Below are 14,892 nucleotides of genomic sequence, written 5' to 3'. Positions count from 1 at the left end.
GTTATAGCACTATAGATGGTGTGGAATGTAGTGGAGGTTGCAAGACAAAAAGGAGAAGATAGTCACATTAACTAGGCATATCAATGAGCTGTGGAGATGCTCATCAATAGATATCAATGTGAATAAGTAGGGATTTCCATACAAATGATGCACTAGAGCTATGAGTATGTGAAAGCTCTTAAAGAAAACTAGTGGGTGTGCATCCAACTTGCTTGCTCACGAAGACCTAAGGCAATTTTGAGGAAGCCTATCATTGGAATATACAAGCCAAGTTATATAATGAAAATTTCCCACTAGCTATATGGTGGTGACAAAACGAGAGACTCTCAATCATGAAGATCATGGTGCTTAATATGCACAAGTGTGGAAAAAGTGGTAGCATTGTCCCTTCTCTCTTTTTCTCTCTTTTTTTATTTTGGTCGGCTCTTTGGCCTCTTTTTTTATTTTGGTGGGCTTCTTTGGCCTCTTTTATTTCCTCACATGGGACAATGCTCCAGTAATGATGATCATCACACTTTCAACTCAAAACTAAGAGTAACGATGACTCTATATGGAATGCCTTCGGTAGTGTACCGTGGCAATGATCTAGCATGGCATAGACATCAATGGAAACATCATGCTAGCTATCTTACGATCATGAAATGGCAATGTAGACGTGGTGGCACATGTCATGGTGATAGTTGCATGGCAATATATCTCGGAATGACTTTGAAAAAGCCATAGTAGGTAGGTATGATGGCTGTTTTGAGGGAGGCTAATGGTGGGTTTTGTGCACCGACGAAAGTTGCACGGCACTAAGAAGATAGTGACGGTGGAAAGTGAAAGTGCATCTAAACCATGGACTCAACATTAGTCATGAAGAACTCATATACTTGTTGCAAAAAATTTATTAGTATTCGAAACAAAGCATTCAACGCATACTCCTAGGGGAAGGGTTGGTAGGTATAAACCATCGCGCGATCCCGACCGCCACGCAAAGGATGACAATCAATATACTAATCATGCTCAGATTTCATCACATAGCGGTTCACCATACGTGCATGCTACGGGAATAACTAACTTCAACACAAGTATTTCTAGATCCACAACACCTTACTAGCATGACTTCAATATTACCATAACCACAACTCAAAACTAATTGAGATGAATCAAACTTCTCTAACTATTCAATGCACATGAAGGTGGAAGTTTTCGTATCCCTTTCGATAACTACCCCTTTTGAGACTACTTTCAAAGCATAGATCAACTACCAAGCCACGCACCGCTATGCTCTAAAACATATAAGTGAAGCACACAGAGCAAAAGTATCTAGCTCAAAAGATATAAGTGAAGCACATGTGAGCTGAATTGTCTAACAAAAGATATAAGTGAAGCTCGATAAAATCACGGTGTGTGCATGTCTCTCTCTCTAGGTGTGCAGAAAGGATGATTGTGACACAACAAAAATAAAATACTCCTACGATACAAGACGCTCCAAGCAAAAACACATAACATGTGGTGAAGAAAAATATAGCCCCAAGTAACGTTATCGATGGATTGAAGACGAGAGAGGGATGCCTTCCCGGGGCATCCCCAAGCTTAGGATTTTACGGCATCCTTGAATCTCTTGGGGTTCCTTGGTCATCCCCAAGCTTGAGCTATTGCCACTCTTTATCTCTTTGTCCATAAGAACTTCACCCAAAACTTGAAAACTTCACAACACGAAACTTAAACAGATACTCGTGATAACATTAGTACAAGAAAGCAAACCACCACTTCCTTAGGTACTGTAGAAAACTTAAATTCTACTTGTGATGATGTTGGGTTACTGTACTTTCAATCTTCCATGGCTAATACCCCCCGATACTATCCATATTTTCATCAAAATAAGCAACCAACACAACAAAAACAGAATCTGTTAACAAAAGACCAGTCTGTAGCAATCTGTATGTTTCGTATACCTCTGGCACTTCAACAATTCTGAAACCTTACGAAAGTCTAAAGAATTTGAGTAGAAATCAGAAGCAAAAAGAATCAACTCAAAAGCTCTTACAGAAAAAAATGAAAATTCTTTTCGTGAGCATAAAGTTTCTATCTTTTCCAGCATGACCAAACGATCATCCCCAAGACTAATCATAACGGTTTTGCTTGGCACAAACGCAAAAAGAAACACAAAAACACAATCATAACAGAATTATGAAAGTGTGGGAAACACAAAACAGAAAGAAAAAGGATAGATTCGTTGGGTTGCCTCCCAACAAGCGCTTTTGTTTAACCCCCTTAGCTAGGCATTCAATGATGCTCTCACAAAAGGCAAGAATTGAAGCACAATGAGAGCATCCTAAAGCATGTGAAAACCACATCTAAGTCTAACATACTTCCTATGCATAGGCATTTTATAGGAAAACAGATTGCCAAGACAACCAATAGTTGCCATATGCAACGAAGAAGAAAGAGACAATAGCAATCTCCACATAACGAGAGGTAATTTGGTAACATGAAAGTTTCTACCAAAACATTTTCCTCTCTCATAGAAATTAAATGTGGGATCATATTCAAATTCCACAATGTAGCTATCACATAGGATATTCTTTTCATGATCCATATGCATGCAAAGTTGACGCTCTTCAAAAATAGTGGGATTATCATCTAAAGTCATGACTTCTCCAAACCAACTTTCAATCTTATTGCAAATATCATGTTCATCATGAGGCTTAAACAAATTTTCAAGATCATAAGAAAGATCATCACCCCAATCATGATTATTGCAACAAGTAGGGGACATAGCAAAACTAGCATCCCCAAGCTTAGGGTTTTGCATATTTTTAGCATGATTTTCACTAATAGGATTTATAGTGAAATCATTGCAATCATGCTTTTCACCCAAGGAGACCTCGTGAATCACTTCATGAATTTCCTCATCACGATTTTCAGATTCATGCATCTCAAGCAAAACTCCATAAAAATAATCTATTGCCCTCAACTCACTAGCAATTCGTTCCACAATAGTGGGTCTCTTAAAGAGACTAGCTAGTGGATGAGGATCCATATCAATGGATTTTTAGCAAGCAAAGATGCAAGCTAAAAGAAGGCACATGGTAACTCAAGCAAACAGAAAGTGAGCGGAAGAATGGCGAACGGAAAAAGGCAAAGGAGAAAGGCAAATGAAAACGGCAAATGTGAAGTGGGGAAGAAGAAAATGAGAGGCAACTGGCAACAAAAGTAAATGCAAAAGAAGAGTTTGTGAGACCTACTTGGATAGATCTTGATTTCTCCTCCCCGGCAATAGCGCCAGAAATACTTCTGATGTCAGCTGTGCTTCCCTTGCAACGGCGCCAGAAATACTTTTGCTATCTCAAAAAGATCTCCGGCAACGGCGCCAGAAATAGGCGTGTCGACGGCACCAGGAATCCTTCAGCTGCGACTACGCCTTAAGGGACTTCCTAGGCAAGTATGCAAAGGATTTCCCCCGTGGCCTTGGATCCTTGCGTTGGTGTTCCCTCGAAGCAGAAAGGGTGATGTAGCACAGCGGTGGTAAGTATTTCCCTCAGTTTGAGAATCAAGGTATCAATCCAGTGGACGAGTATCACAACATCCTACACAAACACAAAAGCTTGCTCCCAACGCTATGAAGGGGTTGTCAATCCCTTATAGATTGTTTGCCAAGTGAGAACTGAAAGCAACAAAGTAACAAAGCAAAGTAAAAGCAGAGATGTAAACGATGGATGTGAATAGACCCGGGGGCCGTAGTGTTTACTAGTGTCTTCTCTCATGAAAGCAAGTAGACGGTGGGTGAACAAATTACTGTCGAGCAATTGATAGAACCGTGCAAAGTCATGATGATATCTATGCAATGATTATTTGTATAGACACCACGTCCAAAACAAGTAGACCGATACTGTCTACATCTACTACTATTACTCCACACGTCGATCACTATCCAACATGCATCTAGTGTATTAAGTCCATAAGAACAGAGTAACGCCTTAAGCAAGATGACATGATGTAGACGGATAATCTCAAACCAATGATAAAAAACCCATCTTTTTACCCTTGATGGCAACTACTTGATGTGTGCCTTGCTGCCCCTACTGTCACTCGGAAAGGTCACCACATGGCAGAACCCAAAACCAAGCACTTCTCCCATTGCAAGAATCATAGATCTAGTTGGCCAAACAAAACCCAAGACTCGGAGAGACTTACAAGGATATCAAATCATGCATATAACAAATCAGCAAAGACTCAAATATATATCATAGATAATCTGATCACAAATCCACAATTCATCGGATCTCGACAAACACACCGCCAAAGAAGATTACAACGGATAGATCTCCATGAAGATCATGGAGAACTTTGTATTGAAGATATAAGAGAGAGAAGAAGCCATCTAGATACTAACTACGGACCCGTAGGTCTGAAGTGAACTACTCACGAGTCATTGGAGGGGCGATGATGATGATGAAGAAGCCCTCCAACTCCAAAGTCCCCTCCGGTAGGGTGCCGGGAAGGGTCTCCAGATGAGATCTCGCGGAAACGGAAGCTTGCGGCGGCCAAAAAGTATTTTCGAGGCTCCCCTGATTTTTTGCGGAATATTTGGGAATTTATAGGCCAAAAACCTAGGTCAGGGGGCGGCCAGGGAGGCCACAAGCCTGCCCACCGCCGCCTCCCCCTGGTGGCGGAGTGGGGGCTTGTGGGCTCCCTGGAGCCCACCTCGCTTGGCCCAAAAGCCCCTGATCTTCTTCCATTCGGGAAAAAATCATTTCGGGGTTTTTCTTCCGTTTGGACTCCGTTCCAAAATCAGATCTGAAAAGAGTCAAAAACACGGAAAAACAGGAACTGGCACTTTGGCACTGAATTAATAAGTTGGTCCCAAAAAAGATATAAAAGGTACATAAAACAACCAAAGAAGACAAGATAACAGGGTGAAACCATCAAAAATTATAGATACGTTTCAGACGTATCAAGGCACTCGTTGTTATGGAAAATCTTATCGGAATCCCACCTATTGTTGACATAAAGGATGATATCACTTTAGCTCACATTATGAGTAAACTTGAGAAGATAGAGCTAGAGATGCCAAGCATGAGTAAAATAAATGAAGTAGATCGTAGGATTCAAGGGAACTTAAATAGACTTGATAGCTCTATGCACAAAATTCGCAAAACTTTTGAGACCCTTAAATCCCATGATTTGGATCCTTCTAGGATTGATAAGATCGAGGATATTTTTGAAACTTTAGGAACTACTCCATCCTCCCTAAACACTAAAAAGGTAGAAACCCCCGCAAGGAAGGGACCTAGGTTCGTTAACGTACCCAAGGTTCCTCAACCCAAAACAAATATACCTATTACTAGGGGTGTTAAAACTGTGAAGACCTTGGAAGAGATACCTCTCTTGAATAGAATTAGAAATGAAATTCCAATTGGTCTTACTACCTTCGCTTTTGTTCCTAGAAGTTCTGCCACTAAGCCTCTCTTTGAGACTCCTCTTAAGACTAGTTGTACTATTGAAGAGCTTTTTCATGATATTGACGATGGTTCAATTAATACAACTTGATCTTTTTGCATCATGCCTAGCTCAAATGCATAAAAGAAAGCGCTTGTTGGGAGGCAACCCAATTTGTTTTAACTTTTAGTTTTAGTGGTCTTGATGCTTGTTACTACTGTAGCAACATCATTGTATCTTTATTTTTAAGCTTTGTGCCAAGTTATAGCCTCCGATTGCAAGAAAGTTCAAAAATTGTGACATGTTGTCCAGAAACACATTATGTCTGCTTGACGAAAAAATTCGCCAAAAATCACCAGATCATCTTTTTGATCTGAATTGTTTTGACAGCATGCTCTATATAATTATCTTTCTGGCATGTGTTCTGAGTTTTTTGATTTGGGTTGCATAAGTGCCCAGAATAAATTAATTACTACCTATTGTTCTGTTTTTCACAGATTTTGCCACGTTTTGCGTTTTCATTGCAAATCTTAAGCTTGCTTTTCCTTTGCAAAAACCTTTTTGCAATCATGAGAAACAGTAGCTTTTCATGAAAATCATTAATTCTAGTGGGTAATGAATTATTTTATTAAGGGTACTAAGCACTCTAATCAGCTTATGATGAGTTTCGTATGAAGGGAGTTTTCAAGTATGCGATGGGAGATGATGAAAGAAGATATAGGAGTGTCAAGCGCTCAAGCTTGGGGATGCCCCCGTGCACCCGAAGAAATATTCAAGGAGACTCAAGCGTCTAAGCTTGGGGATGCCCCCGTGCATCCCCTTCTCTATCAACAATCATCAGTTCGTCCATCTCCATGCTATATTTTTATCACTTCATATGTTATGTGCTATGCTTGGAGCGTCCCGCTCTTTACATTTTAGTTTGTTTTAGTTTAGCCTACCTTGTTTGGGAGAGAAACACGCTCCATTCCACTCTAGAACACAACATAGGTTTTCATGCTTATCTTTTTGTGTGTTATTTATCTTTACATAGCTACTGTCATGCTTAGCTCTTAGTTTTCATGCTTATCTTTTTAAGAGCTTTTATTTAGGTTTATTTTGGCACTCTCTTGAGTTATCATGCTTATCTTGTTTAGAGAGTTGGCTCGTTGCACTGAGTTGTGTGTCTTGCATGAGTAGGTAACTGAGGTTGCTATTTAAGTATAGTAGTAACTTGCAATAGTTTTGACGTATTGATTTGAGTAATGTTTGGACTATTGGTGCCAAGAGCTTGAGCCTATTAGTGATAGGTGTCGTATTTTGGGAAATCCGTGTGTTTTTTAAAAACTAAAAATTAGTTGAGAACTCTGGCTACTAAATTGATCGCTAACCTCTGGAGGGGTTGGAATATATAGAGTCCCTCGTGTTACCATGAGTCGAGGATGCGCAAGGATAACCAAACCCCCAAGCACTCCTCCATGAGATACTTGTCTCTTTGTGAATTTCCTAACTAGATAGAGAGTTACCGATAATAAGTCTATGAGTTCTTCAGACTAATGTGAGTATTCGATTGTTGGCACTTCCACCATCCATATTTTGCTAGCCTCTTCGGTACCGTGCATTTCCCTTTCTCACATTGAGATTTGGTGAAAACTCCGCTGGTGCATCCAAACCCATGACATGATACGCTCTGTCATACATAAGCCTCATTATATATTTCCTCAAAACAACCACCATACGTACCTATTAAGGCATTTCCATAGCCTTTTCAAGATACATTCTCATGCAACATCCACCATCTCATGACTTGATCTTCATTTCATACATGATTTTGCTTGATCGAGAAGCCGCATGCTAGTTGGGCCTTGCCCTTATTACTGCTACATGACGCGCTAGTATCATTGCATATCGTGCTACACTGGCAGAGGCATACATTTTCATACATCATGATAGGTTTCACTTGTCTTTATGTTGAGTACTTCTTATAAAGTGTGATGATCTTCTTTTTATTCATGTAAAACATAGAGTGTTGCCCTTAAGTGAGGAAAATATCCCAAAGAGGACAAAACAAAAGATCCCAAAGAGGACAAATGAGAGATAAAAAGAAAGAGCCAAAGAGGCCACACAAAAAAAGAGAGAGATAGAAGGGGGCAACACCACTATTCCTTTTGAAACATCCACACTCGTACTCCATTGCTATATTGGTACTACATAGAGATTATCATTCATGCATAACTACTGTTGGGGAACGTCGCATGGGAAACAAAAAAAATCCTACTCGCACGAAGACCTATCATGGTGATGTCCATCTACGAGAGGGGATTTGGATCTATGTACCCTTGTAGATCGCACAGCAGGAAGCGTTAAGAAACGCGGTTGATGTAGTGGAACGTCCTCACATCCCACGATCCGCCCCGCGAACCGTCCCACGAACCGTCCCGCGATCCGTCCCACGATGCGCTCTGATCTAGTGCCGAACGGACGGCACCTCCGCGTTCAGCAAACGTACAGCTCGACGATGATCTCGGCCTTCTTGATCCAGCAAGAGAGACGGAGAGGTAGATGAGTTCTCCGGCAACGTGATGGCGCTCCGGAGGTTGGTGATGATCTATCTCAGCAGGGCTCCGCCCGAGCTCCACAGAAATACGATATAGAGGAAAAACCGTGGAGGTATGTGGTCGGGCTGCCGTGGAAAAGTTGTCTCAATTCAGCCCTAATACCTCAGTATATATATGAGGGAGGGGGAGGGACCTGCCTTGAGGCTCAAGAGATCCCCAAGGGGTCGGCCGAAGGGGGGAGGAGGAGGAGTCCTAAAATCCTAGTCCAAGTAGGATTGGAAGGTGGAGTCCTTCCCTTCCTTCCCACTTCCCCCTTTTTTTCTTTTCTCTTTGATTTTCTTTATCTCCTGTGCAAGGGCCCTCTCGAGCTTGCCCACCAGCCCACTAAGGGCTGGTGCGGCACCCCTAAGGCCTATGGGATTCCCCCGGGTGGTCTGCCCCCCCCCCCCCCCGATGAACATCTGGAACCCATTCGTCACTCCCGGTACATTCCCGGTAATGCCGAAAACTTTCCGGTAATGAAATGAGGTCATCCTATATATCAATCTTCGTTTCCGGACCATTCCGGAAACCCTCGTGACGTCTGTGATCTCATCCAGGACTCCCAACAACATTCGGTAACCAACCATATAACTCAAATACGCATAAAATAACGCCGAACCTTAAGTGTGCAGACCCTGCGGGTTCGAGAACTATGTAGACATGACCCGAGGGACTCCTCGGTCAATATCCAATAGCGGGACCTGGATGCCCATATTGGATCCTACATATTCTACGAAGATCTTATCGATTGAACCTTAGTGCCAAAGATTCATATAATCCCGTATGTCATTCCCTTTGTCCTTCGGTATGTTACTTGCCCGAGATTCGATCGTCAATATCCGCATACCTATTTCAATCTCGTTTACCAGCAAATCTCTTTACTCGTTCCGTAATACAAGATCCCGTGACTTACACTAAGTCACATTGCTTGCAAGGCTTGTGTGTGATGTTGTATTACCGATTGGGCCCCGAGATACCTCTTCGTCACACGAAGTGACAAATCCCAATCTTGATCCATACTAACTCAACGGGCACCTTCGGAGATACCTGTAGAGCATCTTTATAGTCACCCAGTTATGTTGTGACGTTTGATACACACAAGGCATTCCTCCGGTGCCAGTGAGTTATATGATCTCATGGTCATAGGAATAAATACTTCACATGCACAAATCAGTGGCAACAAAATGACATGATCAACATCCTACGTTCATCAGTTTGGGTCTAGTCCATCACATGATTCACCTAATGATGTGATCCAATTATCAAGCAACAACACCTTGTACATAGTCAAAAGACCTTGACTATCCTTGATCAACTGGCTAGCCAACTAGAGGCTTGCTAGGGACAGTGTTTTGTCTATGTATCCACACATGTATCTAAGACTTCATTCAATACAATTATAGCATGGATAATAAACGATTATCTTGATACAGGAATTATAATAATAACTTATTTATCATTGCCCCTAGGGCATAATTCCAATAGTCCCCCACTTGCACTAGAGTCAATAATCTGGTCCTCGCATCACCATGCGAATTACACTGTAATAAATCTAAGACCCATACAGTTCTGGTGTTGATCATGCTTTGCCCGTGGAAGAGGTTTAGTCAGCGGGTCTACCACATTCAGATCCGTGTGCACTTTGCAGATATTCACGTCCTCCTCCTCGACGTAGTCACGAATGAGGTTGAAGCGTCGTTTGATGTGTGTGGTCTTCTTGTGAAACCGTGGTTCCTTTGCTAAGGCAATGGCACCCATGTTGTCACAAAACAGGGTTATTGGATTCAGTGCGCTTGGCACCACTCCAAGATCCGTCATGAACTGCTTCATCCAGACACCCTCCTTAGCTGCCTCCGAGGCAGCCATGTACTCCGCTTCACATGTAGAATCAGCTATGATGCTTTGCTTGGAACCGCACCAGCTTACCGCACCCCCATTAAGAATAAATACGTATCCGGTCTGCGACTTAGAGTCGTCCGGATCGGTGTCAAAGCTTGCATCGACGTAACCTTTTACGGCGAGCTCTTTGTCACCTCCATATCCGAGAAACATCTCCTTAGTCCCTTTCAGGTAATTCAGGATATTCTTGACCGACGTCCAGTGATCCACTCCTGGATTACTCTGGAACCTGCCTTCCATACTTATGGGCAGGCTAACATCCGGTCTAGTGCACAGCATTGCATACATGATAGAACCTATCGCTGAAGCATAGGGGACGATGCTCGTATGCTCTTTATCTTTATCAGTTGTTGGGAACTGAGTCTTACTCAATCTTGTACCTTGTAAAACTGGCAAGAACCCCTTCTTGGATTGTTCCATTTTGAACCTCTTCAAAACTTTATCAAGGTACGTGCTTTGCGAAAGTCCTATCAGGTGTTTTGATCTATCCCTATAGATCTTTATGCCTAGAATGTAAGCAGCTTCTCCTAGGTCCTTCATAGAGAAACTTTTATTCAAGTAATCCTTTATGCTCTCCAAAAACTCCACGTTGTTTCCAATCAGCAATATGTCATCCACATATAATATTAGAAACGCCACAGAGGTCCCACTCACTTTCTTGTAAATACAAGATTCTCCAACCACTTGTAAAAACCCAAATGCTTTGATCACCTCATCAAAGCGTTTATTCCAACTCCGAGATGCTTGCACCAGTCCATAAATGGATCGCTGGAGCTTGCACACTTTGTTAGCATTTTTAGGATCGACAAAACCTTCGGGTTGCATCATATACAACTCTTCCTTAAGGAAACCGTTAAGGAATGCCGTTTTGACATCCATCTGCCAGATTTCATAATCGATAAATGCAGCTATTGCTAACATGATTCGAACGGACTTAAGCATCGCTACGGGTGAGAATGTCTCATCGTAGTCAATTCCTTGAACTTGTGAAAAACCCTTTGCCACAAGTCGAGCTTTATAAACGTTCACATTACCGTCAGCGTTCGTCTTCTTCTTAAAGATCCATTTGTTCTGAATAGCCTCGCGTCCTTCAGGTAGTACTTCCAAAGTCCACACTTTGTTTTCATACATAGATCCTATCTCGGACTTCATGGCCTCCAGCCATTTGTTGGAATCTGGGCCCACCATTGCTTCTTCATAATTCGCAGGCTCATTGTTGTCCAACAACATAATTGATAAGACGGGATTACCATACCACTCTGGAGTAGTACGCGGTCTCGTCGACCTGCGAGGTTCGACAGGAACTTGATCCGGAGTTTCATGATCATCATCACCAACTTCCTCCTCAACCGGCGTCGCAACGACAGGGGTTTCCCCTTGCCCTGCGCCACCATCCAGAGGGATGAGAGGTTCGACAACCTCATCAAGTTCTATCTTCCTCCCACTCAATTCTCTCGAGAGAAACTCCTTCTCGAGAAAAGCTTTGTTCTTAGCAACAAACACTTAGCCCTCAGATTTGAGATAGAAGGTATACCCAACTATCTCTTTTGGATATCCTATGAAGACGCACTTTTCCGCTTTGGGTTCCAGCTTTTCAGGCTGAAGCTTTTTGACATAAGCATCACATCCCCAAACTTTAAGAAATGACAATTTTGGTCTTTTGCCATACCACACATGATATGGTGTTGCCCCAATGGATTTCGATGGTGCCCTATTTAAAGTGAGTGCAGTTGTTTCTAATGCATAACCCCAAAACAATAACGGCAAATCGGTAAGAGACATCATAGATCGCACCATCTCTAATAAAGTACAATTACGACGTTCAGACACACCATTACACTGTGGTATTCCAGGCGGTGTCAAGTGTGAAACAATTCCACATTGTCTTAAGTGAGCACCAAACTCGAAACTCACATATTCACCCCACGATCAGACCGTAGGAACTTGATCTTCTTGTTACGATGATTTTCGACTTCACTCTGAAATTGCTTGAACTTTTCAAATGTTTCACACTTGTGCTTCATCAAGTAGACATAACCATATCTACTCAAATCGTCAGTGAAGGTGAGAAAATAACGATATCCGCCGCGTGCCTCCACACTCATCGGACCACACACATCGGTATGTATGATTTCTAACAAGTCACTTGCACGCTCCATTGTTCCGGAGAACGGAGTTTTAGTCATCTTGCCCATGAGGCATGGTTCGCACGTGTCAAGTGAATCAAAGTCAAGTGACTCCAAAAGTCCATCAGTATGGAGTTTCTTCATGCGCTTTACACCAATATGACCTAAGTGGCAGTGCCATAAAAACATGGCCCTATCATTGTTAACTCTAACTCTTTCGGTCTCAATGCTATGTATATGTGTATTATCACTATCAAGATTCAATATGAACAATCCTCTCACATTGGGTGCATGACCATAAAAGATATTACTCATAGAAATAGAACAACCATTATTCTCTGACTTAAACGAGTAACCGTCTCGCAATAAACAAGATCCAGATATAATGTTCATGCTTAACGCAGGCACCAAATAACATTTATTTAAGTTCATAACTAATCCTGATGGTAACTGAAGTGAAACTGTGCCGACGGCGATTGCATCAACCTTGGAACCATTTCCCACGCGCATCATCACTTCATCCTTCGCCAGCCTTGGCTTATTCCGCAGTTCCTGTTTCGAGTTGCAAATATGAGCAACAGAACCGGTATCGAGTACCCAGGCACTACTACGAGAGCTGGTTAAGTACACATCAATAACATGTATATCGAATATACCTGATTTTTCTTTGGCCGCCTTCTTATCAGCCAGATACTTGGGGCAGTTGCGCTTCCAGTGACCCTTACCCTTGCAATAATAGCACTCCGTTTCAGGCTTAGGTCCAACTTTGGGTTTTTTCGTCGGATTGGCAACAGGCTTTGCCGTTTCTCTTGAAACTAGTGGTCTTATTCACCATCAACGCTTGATGCTCTTTACGGAGTAATGACTCTGCGACTTTCAGCATCGCGAATAACTCGTCGGGTGACTTGTTCATCCCTTCATGTTATAGTTCAACACAAAGCCCTTATAGCTTGGTGGCAGTGATTGAAGAATTCTGTGAGTGATAGCCTCTTGCGAGAGTTCAATCCCCAGCTCAGCTAGACGGTTTGAGTACCCAGACATGTTGAGCACGTGTTCACTGACAGACGAATTCTCCTCCATCTCGCAAGCATAGAATTTATCGGAGGTCTCATACCTCTCGATCAGGGCGTTCTTCTGAAAGATAAACTTCAACTCCTGGAACATCTCATATGCTCCATGATGCTCAAAGCGACATTGAAGTCCCAGCTCTAAGCCATACAAGACTGCACATTGAACTACTGAGTAGTCCTCCTTGCGTGCTAACCAAGCGTTCTTAGCATCTTGGTCAGCCGCGGTGGGTGGTTCATCTCCTAGCGCAGCATTAAGGACATAATCCTTCTTCCCAGCTTGCAGGAGCAACTTAAGATTACGAGCCCAGTCTACAAAGTTGCTTCCATCATCTTTCAACTTAGCTTTCTCTAGGAACGTATTAAAATTCAGGGTGACTGTCGCGTGAGCCATTGATCTACAACACAAATATTTTCAAAGTGGACTTAGACTATCTTCAAGATAATTAGAGTTTAACTTAATCAAATTACTTGCTAAACTCCCACTCAAAAAGTACATCTCTCTAGTCATTTGAGTGGTTCATGATCCAATTCCACTAGCTCAAGTCCGATCATCACGTGAGTTGAGGATAGTTTCAGTGGTAAGCATCCCTATGCTAATCATATCAACTATATGATTCATGATCGACCTTTCGGTCTCATGTGTTCCGAGGCCATGTCTGCACATGCTAGGCTCGTCAAGCTTAACTCGAGTGTTCTGCGTGTGCAACTGGTTTGCACCCGTTGTATGTGAACGTTGAGTCTATCACACCCGATCATCACGTGGTGTCTCGAAATTATGAACTGCAGCAACGGTGCACAGTCGGGGAGAACACAATTTCGTCTTGAAATTTTAGTGAGGGATCACCTCATAATGCAATCCTCGTTCTAAGCAAAATAAGGTGCATAAAAGGATTAACATCACATGCAATTCATAAGTGACATGATATGGCCATCATCATGTGCTTCTTGATCTCCATCACCAAAGCACCGGCACGATCTTCTTGTCACCGGCGCCACACCATGATCTCCATCAACGTGTCTCCATCGGGGTTGTCGTGCTACTCATGCTATTACTACTAAAGCTACGTCCTAGCAATATAGTAAACGCATCTGCAAGCACAAACATTAGTTTAAAGACAACCCTATGGCTCCTGCCGGTTGCCGTACCATCGACGTGCAAGTCGATATTAACTATTACAACATGATCATCTCATACATCCAATATATCACATCACATCGTCGGCCATATCACATCACAAGCATACCCTGCAAAAACAAGTTAGACGTCCTCTAATTGTTGTTGCATGTTTTACGTGGTGACCATGGGTATCTAGTAGGATTGCATCTTACTTACGCAAACATCACAACGGAGATGTATGAATTGCTATTTAACCTCTCTCCAAGGACCTCCTCGGTCAAATCCGATTCAACTAAAGTTGGAGAAACAGACACTCGCCAGTCATCTTTGAGCAACGGGGTTGCTCGTAGCGATGAAACCAGTCTCTCGTAAGCGTACGAGTAATGTCGGTCCGAGCCGCTTCGATCCAACAATACCGCGGAATCAAGAAAAGACTAAGGAGGGCAGCAAATCGCACATCACCACCCACAAAAACTTTTGTGTTCTACTCGAGATGACATCTATGCATGAACCTAGGTCTCATACCACTGTTGGGGAACGTCGCATGGGAAACAAAAAAATTCCTACGCGCACGAAGACCTATCATGGTGATGTCCATCTACGAGAGGGGATTTGGATCTACGTACCCTTGTAGATCGCACAGCAGGAAGCGTTAAGAAACGCGGTTGATGTAG

Source organism: Hordeum vulgare, chromosome 5H, assembly GCF_904849725.1.
Source record: "Hordeum vulgare subsp. vulgare chromosome 5H, MorexV3_pseudomolecules_assembly, whole genome shotgun sequence".
NCBI classification, from domain to species: Eukaryota; Viridiplantae; Streptophyta; class Magnoliopsida; order Poales; family Poaceae; genus Hordeum; species Hordeum vulgare.
The sequence above is the reverse complement of the archived record's forward strand: the minus strand, read 5'-3'. Positions refer to the sequence as shown.